Genomic DNA, 13230 nt, shown 5'->3' on the forward strand with positions numbered 1-13230 from the left:
ACACTGCACGCACACGACGCCCCGTCCAGGTGCACGCACGTAGGCCGGGCCGGGTGCACACCCGACGCCCTAGCAAGGTGCGCGCACCCGGGCAGGGCTCACACTTGGCGAACGGGGCGCACTTCGCGAGGGAGGGTGTGCACCTCGACGGGGGTGGGTGGCCGGGGTGGATTCGCACGTGGGTCGCGGTTTGCTAAGTACACACTGCGACAAGCTCATAACGGGTGCGATCATACCAGCGTTAGTGCACCGGATCCCATCAGAACTCCGAGTTAAGCGCGCTTGGGCCGGAGTAGTACTGGGATGGGTGACCTCCCGGGAAGTCCCGGTGTTGCACCCTTTTTTAGTTTTTCGCCGGGCGTCGCAATGCTATTTGAATAAACCTTTTGCCCGTTTGCGTTCTCGTCGGGGCCGGGCCGGGCCGGGGTGCGCTGCCCGCACTACCGCGCGCGCGGGGGGCGACACCGAGCGCGCACCCGAGGCGCCCCGAGCACACAGGCCACGGTGCAACCCGGGCGTTGTGCGCGCACCCCGGTGCGCCCGAGGTGCTGCGCGCGCCACCCAGGTGAAATCGGTGTGCACCTCGGCCAGTGCGCGCTCGGTCGAGTCGCGCACGTTGGCCAAGGTGCACGGTGATGTTTCTTACTCTAAGGTTCCGCACCAGACGCCCGGGACAGGTGAGCGAAGCTGGGCGGGGCCGGGTGCGCGGCCGGGGCAGGTGCACGCAGCTGGAGAGAGCTTTGGAGCACACCAGAGGTGCGCACCTTGGAGCACACTTCGGAGCGCACCAATGATGCGCTCCATTCAAAAGTTTCCTGAAAAGGCAAAAAAAGTTGAGATTATAGAATTTCCCACTTGAGAGATTGTAAAAAAAAAAAATTTAAAATGAAGGAAACGCGGGTGCCAAGGTGTGCGCGCCCGGGTGCGCAGCCCAGCCAAGGTGTGCGCACCAAGGCGCCCACCCTGGCGAAGGTGCACGCAAGGTGCGCACCCGAGGCAAACCGGACAATTAACCCAACTTTCGACTTCGCGCGCACCTGCGCACCTTGGAGCGCACTTCGGAGCGCTCCTTGGTGCGCACCAATCTTGGGCACCTCGGAGTGCACCATGGCGCCCACCAAGGTGCGCACCCGGGGCAAACCGAGCTCCGACTTCGTGCGCACCTTGGAGCGCACGAAAGGTGCGCACCATGGCGCCCACCAAGGTGCGCAGCCCAGCCAAGGCGTGCGCATCAAGGTGCGCACCCTGGCGAAGGTGCGCACCCGGGGCAAACCGAGCCCGACTTCGTGCGCACCTTGGAGCGCACAAAGGGTGCGCAACCCAGCCAAGGTGTGCGCACCCCGGGCAAACCGAGCTCCGAATCGTGCGCACCTTGGAGCACACTTCGGAGCCCTCCTTGGTGCGCACCGATGTTGCGCACCTCGGAGCGCACCCGGGGAAAACAATGCAATTAACCCGACTTTCGACTTCGTGGGCACCTCGGAGCGCTCTCGGGTTCGCACCTCGGAGCACACCGAGGTGCGCACCTTTGATGCGCTGCCTTCACCAATTTCCAGAAAAGGCAAGAAAACATTGAGAAGGTGTGCGCACCGAGGTGCCCACCCTGGCGAAGGTGCACGCGAGGTGCGCACCCGGGGCAAACCGGGCTCCGACTTCGTGCACGCCATGCTGCGCACCTTGGAGGGCCATGGTGCGCACCTTGGAGCACACTTCGGAGCGCTCAATGGTGCCCAACCCAGCCAAGGTGCCCACCGCGGCGAAGGTGCACGCGAGGTGCGCACCCGGGGCAAACCGGGCTCCGACTTCGTGCACGCCGCACCTTGGAGCACACTTCGGAGCGCTCCTTGGTGCGCACCAGGGCGCGCAACCCAGCCGAGGTGCCCACCCCGGCGAAGGTGCACGCGGGGTGCGCACCCGGGGCAAACCGGGCTCCGACTTCGTGCACGCCATGGTGCCCACCGCGGCGAAGGTGCACGCGAGGTGCGCACCCGGGGCAAACCGGGCTCCGACTTCGTGCACGCCGCACCTTGGAGCACACTTCGGAGCGCTCCTTGGTGCGCACCAGGGCGCGCAACCCAGCCGAGGTGCCCACCCCGGCGAAGGTGCACGCGAGGTGCGCACCCGGGGCAAACCGGGCTCCGACTTCGTGCACGCCATGGTGCCCACCGCGGCGAAGGTGCACGCGAGGTGCGCACCCGGGGCAAACCGGGCTCCGACTTCGTGCACGCCGCACCTTGGAGCACACTTCGGAGCGCTCCTTGGTGCGCACCATGGTGCCCACCAGGGCGCGCAACCCCGCCGAAGGTGCACGCGAGGTGCGCACCCGGGGCAAACCGGGCTCCGACTTCGTGCACGCCGCACCTTGGAGCACACTTCGGAGCGCTCCTTGGTGCGCACCAGGGCGCGCAACCCCGCCGAAGGTGCACGCGAGGTGCGCACCCGGGGCAAACCGGGCTCCGACTTCGTGCACGCCATGGTGCGCACCAGGGTGCCCACCGCGGCGAAGGTGCGCACCCGGGGCAAACCGGGCTCCGACTTCGTGCACGCCGCACCTTGGAGCACACTTCGGAGCGCTCCTTGGTGCGCACCAGGGCGCGCAACCCAGCCGAGGTGCCCACCCCGGCGAAGGTGCACGCGAGGTGCGCACCCGGGGCAAACCGGGCTCCGACTTCGTGCACGCCATGGTGCCCACCGCGGCGAAGGTGCGCACACCGGGGCAAACCGGGCTAGGACTTCGTGCACGCCGCACCTTGGAGCACACTTCGGAGCGCTCCTTGGTGCGCACCATGGTGCCCACCAGGCCGCGCAACCCAGCCAAGGTGTGCGCACCAAGGTGCACGCGAGGTGCGCACCCGGGGCAAACCGGGGTCCGGCTTCGTGCACGCCGCACCTTGGAGCACACATCGGGGCGCTCCCGGGTTCGCACCGGCGTTGCGCACCGTGGTGGGCACCTCGGAGCGCACCGTGGTGGGCACCTCGGAGCACACCAAGGTGGGCAGCGAGGTGCGCACCTTTGATGCGATGCCTTCACTAATTTCCATAAAAGGCAAAAAAAAACGAGATTTTAAAATTTCCGTTTTGAAAGATAGTGAGAAAAAGGGAATGCTGGTGCCATCTTGAGCCCGCCCTGGTGCGCAGCCCAGCCAAGGTGTGCGCACCAAGGTGCCCACCCTGGCGAAGGTGCGCGCCCGGGCAATTAACCCAACTTCCAACTTCGCGCGCGCCAGGGTGGGAGCGCACCCAACAACCGGGCCTGGGAAGAGCCAATGCGAGAAACCCCACCAAACGCTCTGACAAAAAAAGAGGGGGCGCTCCAGTAACCCCGCTTCGGAGCGCACCCTGGGCAAACCCAGCCAGGGTGCCCACCCCGGCCAAGGTGCAGGCGAGGTGCGCACCCGGGGCAAACCGGGCTCCGACAACGTGCACGCCGCACCTTGGAGCACACTTCGTAGCGCTCCCGGGTGCGCACCTCAGAGCACACCAAGGTGGGCAGCGAGGTGCGCACCTTTGATGCGCTGCCTTCACTAATTTCCAGAAAAGGCAAAAAAAAGAGGAGATTTTAAAATTTCCGTTTTGAAAGATAGTGAAAAAAACGGAACGCGGGTGCCATCTTGAGCCCGCCCTGGTGCACAGCCCAGGTAAGGTGCCCACCCTGGCAAAGGTGCGCACCCGGGCAATTAACCCTACTTCCGACTTCGTGCGCGCCAGGGTGGCAACCGGGCCTGGGAAGAGCCAATGCGAGAAACCCCACCAAACGCTCCGACAAAAAAAGAGGCGGCGCTCCAATAACCCCGCTTCGGAGCGCAGCCGGGGCAAACCCAGCCAAGGTGCCCACCCCGACGAAGGTGCACGCGAGGTGCGCACCCGGGGCAAACCGGGCTCCGACAACGTGCACGCAGCACCTTGGAGCACACTTCGAAGCACTCCCGGGTGCCCACCGGCGTTGCGCACCGTGGTGGGCAGCGAGGTGCGCACCTTTGATGCGCTGCCTTCACTAATTTCCAGAAAAGGCAAAAAAAAATGAGATTTTAAAATTTCCGTTTTGAAAGATAGTGAAAAAAACGGAACGCGGGTGCCATCTTGAGCCCGCCCTGGTGCGCAGCCCAGGCAAGGCATGCGCACCAAGGTGCCCACCCGCGGTGCACGCCCGGGGCAAACCGGGCTCCGACTTCGTGCAGGCCGCACCTTGGAGCACACTTCGGAGCGCTCCTTGGTGCGCACCATGGTGCCCACCAGGGCGCACCCGGGGCAAACCGGGCTCCGACTTCGTGCACGCCGCACCTTGGAGCACACATCGGAGCGCTCCCAGGTTCGCACCAGCGTTGCGCACCTTTGATGCGCTGCCTTCACTAATTTCCAGAAAAGGCAAAAAAAAACGATATTTTAAAATTTCCGTTCTGAAAGATAGTGAAAAAAACGGAACGCGGGTGCCATCTTGAGCCCTTCCTGGTGCGCAGCCCAGGCAAGTTGTGCGCACCAAGGTGCCCACCCTGGCGGAGGTGCGCGCCCGGGGCAAACCGGGCTCCGACTTCGTGCACTGCATGGTGCCCACCAAGGCGCGCAACCCAGCCAAGGTGCCCACCGCAGCGAAGGTGCACGCGAGGTGCGCACCCGAGGTGCACACCCGGGGCAAACCGAGCTCCGACTTCGTGCACGCCGCACCTTGGAGCACACTTCAGAGCGCTCCTTGGTGCGCACCAGGGCGCGCAACCCAGCCAAGGTGCTCACCCCGGCGAAGGTGCACGCGAGGTGCGCACCCGGGGCAAGCCGGGCTCGGACTTCGTGCACGCCGCACCTTGGAGCACACATCGGAGCGCTCCCGGGTTCGCACCAGCATTGCGCACCTTTGATGCGCTGCCTTCACTAATTTCCAGAAAAGGCAAAAAAAAAAAAAAAACGAGATTTTAAAATTTCCGTTTTGAAAGATAGTGAAAAAAACGGAACGCGGGTGCCATCTTGAGCCCGCCCTGGTGTGCAGCCCAGGCAAGTTGTGCGCACCAAGGCACCCACCCTGGCCAAGGTGGGTCACGGGGTGGGTCCTAGGGTGGGTAACGGGGTGGGTACTAAGGTGCGTGCCAAGGTGGGTCATGGGGTGGGTGCCAAGGTGGGCACCAGGGTGGGTGTGCACCAACCCTAGCCAGGGTAGGTCACGGGGTGGTTGTCGGGGTGGGCGTCAAGGAGCCAAGGTGGGTGGCAAGTAGCCAAGTTGCGTGCCAAGGTGGGTGTCGGGGTGGGTGCCAAGGATCCAAGGTGGGTGCCAAGGAACCAAGGTGGGTGTCTGGGTGGGTGCCGAGGTGGGAGCCAGGGTGGGTCCCAAGGTGAGTGCAAAGGTGGGTGCCAGGGTCAAGGTGAGTGCCAATGTGGGTTCCAAGGTGCCAGGGTCAGGGTGAGTGCCAATGTGGGTTCAAAGGTGCTAAGTTGGGTGCGAGGTTGGGTGCGAGGGTGGGTGGGTGCCAAGGTGTGCTAGGTGGAAGCCCGGGTGGGTCGGCATCCCATGGGTGTCGAGTTGGGTGCCTGATGGGTGCTTCTTGTCAAGTTTTAGTCGTCGGGACTCATTTCGAGCCTTAGAGGTCGTTTCTTGTCCGGTTGCCCTGTCTTCGACCTGGGAACCCAATTTTGGTCCTCGGGTCCCATTTTTTTTTGTCTCGCATCCCACTTTTGGCCTGTGGCCTTTTCGGGGTCGATTCTCGTTTTGGGCATCAGAGCATGTTTCTTCTCCTAAAACCCAATATTTGTTTATTAAGTCTCGGAACACATTTTTGTTCTCGTGGACCCATCATGGGTCTTGGAACGCATTTGTGGTCCTTGGGTCCCATTTTGCATCCCGAAACTTGTGTTTTGGTGCTTGATCCCTATTTTGGGTGCCCACCTTGCACCAAGTGCGCACCCGGGGCAAACCGAGCGCCTTGGTGCACCGGGGCAAGATCGAGCGTGCACCCGAGGCGCCCCGAACATGCACCAAGGTGCACTCGGCCCACATGTGAGCGCAGGTCGTTGCGCCCGAGGTGGTGTGTGGGCACCGCGTTGCAGACGGGACACTGCACGCACACGACGCCCCGTCCAGGTGCACGCACGTAGGCCGGGCCGGGTGCACACCCGACGCCCTAGCAAGGTGCGCGCACCCGGGCAGGGCTCACACTTGGCGAACGGGGCGCACTTCGCGAGGGAGGGTGTGCACCTCGACGGGGGTGGGTGGCCGGGGTGGATTCGCACGTGGGTCGCGGTTTGCTAAGTACACACTGCGACAAGCTCATAACGGGTGCGATCATACCAGCGTTAGTGCACCGGATCCCATCAGAACTCCGCAGTTAAGCGCGCTTGGGCCGGAGTAGTACTGGGATGGGTGACCTCCCGGGAAGTCCCGGTGTTGCACCCTTTTTTAGTTTTTCGCCGGGCGTCGCAATGCTATTTGAATAAACCTTTTGCCCGTTTGCGTTCTCGTCGGGGCCGGGCCGGGCCGGGGTGCGCTGCCCGCACTACCGCGCGCGCGGGGGGCGACACCGAGCGCGCACCCGAGGCGCCCCGAGCACACAGGCCACGGTGCAACCCGGGCGTTGTGCGCGCACCCCGGTGCGCCCGAGGTGCTGCGCGCGCACCCAGGTGAAATCGGTGTGCACCTCGGCCAGTGCGCGCTCGGTCGAGTCGCGCACGTTGGCCAAGGTGCACGGTGATGTTTCTTACTCTAAGGTTCCGCACCAGACGCCCGGGACAGGTGAGCGAAGCTGGGCGGGGCCGGGTGCGCGGCCGGGGCAGGTGCACGCAGCTGGAGAGAGCTTTGGAGCACACCAGAGGTGCGCACCTTGGAGCACACTTCGGAGCGCACCAATGATGCGCTCCATTCAAAAGTTTCCTGAAAAGGCAAAAAAAGTTGAGATTATAGAATTTCCCACTTGAGAGATTGTAAAAAAAAAAAATTTAAAATGAAGGAAACGCGGGTGCCAAGGTGTGCGCGCCCGGGTGCGCAGCCCAGCCAAGGTGTGCGCACCAAGGCGCCCACCCTGGCGAAGGTGCACGCAAGGTGCGCACCCGAGGCAAACCGGACAATTAACCCAACTTTCGACTTCGCGCGCACCTGCGCACCTTGGAGCGCACTTCGGAGCGCTCCTTGGTGCGCACCAATCTTGGGCACCTCGGAGTGCACCATGGCGCCCACCAAGGTGCGCACCCGGGGCAAACCGAGCTCCGACTTCGTGCGCACCTTGGAGCGCACGAAAGGTGCGCACCATGGCGCCCACCAAGGTGCGCAGCCCAGCCAAGGCGTGCGCATCAAGGTGCGCACCCTGGCGAAGGTGCGCACCCGGGGCAAACCGAGCTCCGACTTCGTGCGCACCTTGGAGCGCACAAAGGGTGCGCAACCCAGCCAAGGTGTGCGCACCCCGGGCAAACCGAGCTCCGAATCGTGCGCACCTTGGAGCACACTTCGGAGCCCTCCTTGGTGCGCACCGATGTTGCGCACCTCGGAGCGCACCCGGGGAAAACAATGCAATTAACCCGACTTTCGACTTCGTGGGCACCTCGGAGCGCTCTCGGGTTCGCACCTCGGAGCACACCGAGGTGCGCACCTTTGATGCGCTGCCTTCACCAATTTCCAGAAAAGGCAAGAAAACATTGAGAAGGTGTGCGCACCGAGGTGCCCACCCTGGCGAAGGTGCACGCGAGGTGCGCACCCGGGGCAAACCGGGCTCCGACTTCGTGCACGCCATGCTGCGCACCTTGGAGGGCCATGGTGCGCACCTTGGAGCACACTTCGGAGCGCTCAATGGTGCCCAACCCAGCCAAGGTGCCCACCGCGGCGAAGGTGCACGCGAGGTGCGCACCCGGGGCAAACCGGGCTCCGACTTCGTGCACGCCGCACCTTGGAGCACACTTCGGAGCGCTCCTTGGTGCGCACCAGGGCGCGCAACCCAGCCGAGGTGCCCACCCCGGCGAAGGTGCACGCGGGGTGCGCACCCGGGGCAAACCGGGCTCCGACTTCGTGCACGCCATGGTGCCCACCGCGGCGAAGGTGCACGCGAGGTGCGCACCCGGGGCAAACCGGGCTCCGACTTCGTGCACGCCGCACCTTGGAGCACACTTCGGAGCGCTCCTTGGTGCGCACCAGGGCGCGCAACCCAGCCGAGGTGCCCACCCCGGCGAAGGTGCACGCGAGGTGCGCACCCGGGGCAAACCGGGCTCCGACTTCGTGCACGCCATGGTGCCCACCGCGGCGAAGGTGCACGCGAGGTGCGCACCCGGGGCAAACCGGGCTCCGACTTCGTGCACGCCGCACCTTGGAGCACACTTCGGAGCGCTCCTTGGTGCGCACCATGGTGCCCACCAGGGCGCGCAACCCCGCCGAAGGTGCACGCGAGGTGCGCACCCGGGGCAAACCGGGCTCCGACTTCGTGCACGCCGCACCTTGGAGCACACTTCGGAGCGCTCCTTGGTGCGCACCAGGGCGCGCAACCCCGCCGAAGGTGCACGCGAGGTGCGCACCCGGGGCAAACCGGGCTCCGACTTCGTGCACGCCATGGTGCGCACCAGGGTGCCCACCGCGGCGAAGGTGCGCACCCGGGGCAAACCGGGCTCCGACTTCGTGCACGCCGCACCTTGGAGCACACTTCGGAGCGCTCCTTGGTGCGCACCAGGGCGCGCAACCCAGCCGAGGTGCCCACCCCGGCGAAGGTGCACGCGAGGTGCGCACCCGGGGCAAACCGGGCTCCGACTTCGTGCACGCCATGGTGCCCACCGCGGCGAAGGTGCGCACCCGGGGCAAACCGGGCTAGGACTTCGTGCACGCCGCACCTTGGAGCACACTTCGGAGCGCTCCTTGGTGCGCACCATGGTGCCCACCAGGCCGCGCAACCCAGCCAAGGTGTGCGCACCAAGGTGCACGCGAGGTGCGCACCCGGGGCAAACCGGGGTCCGGCTTCGTGCACGCCGCACCTTGGAGCACACATCGGGGCGCTCCCGGGTTCGCACCGGCGTTGCGCACCGTGGTGGGCACCTCGGAGCGCACCGTGGTGGGCACCTCGGAGCACACCAAGGTGGGCAGCGAGGTGCGCACCTTTGATGCGATGCCTTCACTAATTTCCATAAAAGGCAAAAAAAAACGAGATTTTAAAATTTCCGTTTTGAAAGATAGTGAGAAAAAGGGAATGCTGGTGCCATCTTGAGCCCGCCCTGGTGCGCAGCCCAGCCAAGGTGTGCGCACCAAGGTGCCCACCCTGGCGAAGGTGCGCGCCCGGGCAATTAACCCAACTTCCAACTTCGCGCGCGCCAGGGTGGGAGCGCACCCAACAACCGGGCCTGGGAAGAGCCAATGCGAGAAACCCCACCAAACGCTCTGACAAAAAAAGAGGGGGCGCTCCAGTAACCCCGCTTCGGAGCGCACCCTGGGCAAACCCAGCCAGGGTGCCCACCCCGGCCAAGGTGCAGGCGAGGTGCGCACCCGGGGCAAACCGGGCTCCGACAACGTGCACGCCGCACCTTGGAGCACACTTCGTAGCGCTCCCGGGTGCGCACCTCAGAGCACACCAAGGTGGGCAGCGAGGTGCGCACCTTTGATGCGCTGCCTTCACTAATTTCCAGAAAAGGCAAAAAAAAGAGGAGATTTTAAAATTTCCGTTTTGAAAGATAGTGAAAAAAACGGAACGCGGGTGCCATCTTGAGCCCGCCCTGGTGCACAGCCCAGGTAAGGTGCCCACCCTGGCAAAGGTGCGCACCCGGGCAATTAACCCTACTTCCGACTTCGTGCGCGCCAGGGTGGCAACCGGGCCTGGGAAGAGCCAATGCGAGAAACCCCACCAAACGCTCCGACAAAAAAAGAGGCGGCGCTCCAATAACCCCGCTTCGGAGCGCAGCCGGGGCAAACCCAGCCAAGGTGCCCACCCCGACGAAGGTGCACGCGAGGTGCGCACCCGGGGCAAACCGGGCTCCGACAACGTGCACGCAGCACCTTGGAGCACACTTCGAAGCACTCCCGGGTGCCCACCGGCGTTGCGCACCGTGGTGGGCAGCGAGGTGCGCACCTTTGATGCGCTGCCTTCACTAATTTCCAGAAAAGGCAAAAAAAAATGAGATTTTAAAATTTCCGTTTTGAAAGATAGTGAAAAAAACGGAACGCGGGTGCCATCTTGAGCCCGCCCTGGTGCGCAGCCCAGGCAAGGCATGCGCACCAAGGTGCCCACCCGCGGTGCACGCCCGGGGCAAACCGGGCTCCGACTTCGTGCAGGCCGCACCTTGGAGCACACTTCGGAGCGCTCCTTGGTGCGCACCATGGTGCCCACCAGGGCGCACCCGGGGCAAACCGGGCTCCGACTTCGTGCACGCCGCACCTTGGAGCACACATCGGAGCGCTCCCAGGTTCGCACCAGCGTTGCGCACCTTTGATGCGCTGCCTTCACTAATTTCCAGAAAAGGCAAAAAAAAACGATATTTTAAAATTTCCGTTCTGAAAGATAGTGAAAAAAACGGAACGCGGGTGCCATCTTGAGCCCTTCCTGGTGCGCAGCCCAGGCAAGTTGTGCGCACCAAGGTGCCCACCCTGGCGGAGGTGCGCGCCCGGGGCAAACCGGGCTCCGACTTCGTGCACTGCATGGTGCCCACCAAGGCGCGCAACCCAGCCAAGGTGCCCACCGCAGCGAAGGTGCACGCGAGGTGCGCACCCGAGGTGCACACCCGGGGCAAACCGAGCTCCGACTTCGTGCACGCCGCACCTTGGAGCACACTTCAGAGCGCTCCTTGGTGCGCACCAGGGCGCGCAACCCAGCCAAGGTGCTCACCCCGGCGAAGGTGCACGCGAGGTGCGCACCCGGGGCAAGCCGGGCTCGGACTTCGTGCACGCCGCACCTTGGAGCACACATCGGAGCGCTCCCGGGTTCGCACCAGCATTGCGCACCTTTGATGCGCTGCCTTCACTAATTTCCAGAAAAGGCAAAAAAAAAAAAAAAACGAGATTTTAAAATTTCCGTTTTGAAAGATAGTGAAAAAAACGGAACGCGGGTGCCATCTTGAGCCCGCCCTGGTGTGCAGCCCAGGCAAGTTGTGCGCACCAAGGCACCCACCCTGGCCAAGGTGGGTCACGGGGTGGGTCCTAGGGTGGGTAACGGGGTGGGTACTAAGGTGCGTGCCAAGGTGGGTCATGGGGTGGGTGCCAAGGTGGGCACCAGGGTGGGTGTGCACCAACCCTAGCCAGGGTAGGTCACGGGGTGGTTGTCGGGGTGGGCGTCAAGGAGCCAAGGTGGGTGGCAAGTAGCCAAGTTGCGTGCCAAGGTGGGTGTCGGGGTGGGTGCCAAGGATCCAAGGTGGGTGCCAAGGAACCAAGGTGGGTGTCTGGGTGGGTGCCGAGGTGGGAGCCAGGGTGGGTCCCAAGGTGAGTGCAAAGGTGGGTGCCAGGGTCAAGGTGAGTGCCAATGTGGGTTCCAAGGTGCCAGGGTCAGGGTGAGTGCCAATGTGGGTTCAAAGGTGCTAAGTTGGGTGCGAGGTTGGGTGCGAGGGTGGGTGGGTGCCAAGGTGTGCTAGGTGGAAGCCCGGGTGGGTCGGCATCCCATGGGTGTCGAGTTGGGTGCCTGATGGGTGCTTCTTGTCAAGTTTTAGTCGTCGGGACTCATTTCGAGCCTTAGAGGTCGTTTCTTGTCCGGTTGCCCTGTCTTCGACCTGGGAACCCAATTTTGGTCCTCGGGTCCCATTTTTTTTTGTCTCGCATCCCACTTTTGGCCTGTGGCCTTTTCGGGGTCGATTCTCGTTTTGGGCATCAGAGCATGTTTCTTCTCCTAAAACCCAATATTTGTTTATTAAGTCTCGGAACACATTTTTGTTCTCGTGGACCCATCATGGGTCTTGGAACGCATTTGTGGTCCTTGGGTCCCATTTTGCATCCCGAAACTTGTGTTTTGGTGCTTGATCCCTATTTTGGGTGCCCACCTTGCACCAAGTGCGCACCCGGGGCAAACCGAGCGCCTTGGTGCACCGGGGCAAGATCGAGCGTGCACCCGAGGCGCCCCGAACATGCACCAAGGTGCACTCGGCCCACATGTGAGCGCAGGTCGTTGCGCCCGAGGTGGTGTGTGGGCACCGCGTTGCAGACGGGACACTGCACGCACACGACGCCCCGTCCAGGTGCACGCACGTAGGCCGGGCCGGGTGCACACCCGACGCCCTAGCAAGGTGCGCGCACCCGGGCAGGGCTCACACTTGGCGAACGGGGCGCACTTCGCGAGGGAGGGTGTGCACCTCGACGGGGGTGGGTGGCCGGGGTGGATTCGCACGTGGGTCGCGGTTTGCTAAGTACACACTGCGACAAGCTCATAACGGGTGCGATCATACCAGCGTTAGTGCACCGGATCCCATCAGAACTCCGCAGTTAAGCGCGCTTGGGCCGGAGTAGTACTGGGATGGGTGACCTCCCGGGAAGTCCCGGTGTTGCACCCTTTTTTAGTTTTTCGCCGGGCGTCGCAATGCTATTTGAATAAACCTTTTGCCCGTTTGCGTTCTCGTCGGGGCCGGGCCGGGCCGGGGTGCGCTGCCCGCACTACCGCGCGCGCGGGGGCGACACCGAGCGCGCACCCGAGGCGCCCCGAGCACACAGGCCACGGTGCAACCCGGGCGTTGTGCGCGCACCCCGGTGCGCCCGAGGTGCTGCGCGCGCACCCAGGTGAAATCGGTGTGCACCTCGGCCAGTGCGCGCTCGGTCGAGTCGCGCACGTTGGCCAAGGTGCACGGTGATGTTTCTTACTCTAAGGTTCCGCACCAGACGCCCGGGACAGGTGAGCGAAGCTGGGCGGGGCCGGGTGCGCGGCCGGGGCAGGTGCACGCAGCTGGAGAGAGCTTTGGAGCACACCAGAGGTGCGCACCTTGGAGCACACTTCGGAGCGCACCAATGATGCGCTCCATTCAAAAGTTTCCTGAAAAGGCAAAAAAAGTTGAGATTATAGAATTTCCCACTTGAGAGATTGTAAAAAAAAAAAATTTAAAATGAAGGAAACGCGGGTGCCAAGGTGTGCGCGCCCGGGTGCGCAGCCCAGCCAAGGTGTGCGCACCAAGGCGCCCACCCTGGCGAAGGTGCACGCAAGGTGCGCACCCGAGGCAAACCGGACAATTAACCCAACTTTCGACTTCGCGCGCACCTGCGCACCTTGGAGCGCACTTCGGAGCGCTCCTTGGTGCGCACCAATCTTGGGCACCTCGGAGTGCACCATGGCGCCCACCAAGGTGCGCACCCGGGGCAAACCGAGCTCCGACTTCGTGCGC

General features: G+C 63.7%; 3 non-coding genes across 3 annotated transcripts; all 3 read left to right on the plus strand.

The window, feature by feature from the left end:
* The first annotated feature begins 222 nt into the window (after positions 1 to 222).
* Positions 223 to 340, plus strand: LOC131861921 (5S ribosomal RNA). Its single transcript, XR_009360951.1, has one exon. It is a non-coding gene; the product is annotated as a 5S ribosomal RNA (ribosomal RNA).
* Positions 341 to 6257: 5917 nt separating this feature from the next.
* On the plus strand, positions 6258 to 6376 carry LOC131862036 (5S ribosomal RNA). Its single transcript, XR_009361064.1, has one exon. It is a non-coding gene; the product is annotated as a 5S ribosomal RNA (ribosomal RNA).
* Positions 6377 to 12292: 5916 nt separating this feature from the next.
* Positions 12293 to 12411, plus strand: LOC131862037 (5S ribosomal RNA). Its single transcript, XR_009361065.1, has one exon. It is a non-coding gene; the product is annotated as a 5S ribosomal RNA (ribosomal RNA).
* Positions 12412 to 13230: the final 819 nt, after the last annotated feature.

This window comes from Cryptomeria japonica, unplaced genomic scaffold (assembly GCF_030272615.1).
Source record: "Cryptomeria japonica unplaced genomic scaffold, Sugi_1.0 HiC_scaffold_34, whole genome shotgun sequence".
Classification (NCBI taxonomy): Eukaryota; Viridiplantae; Streptophyta; class Pinopsida; order Cupressales; family Cupressaceae; genus Cryptomeria; species Cryptomeria japonica.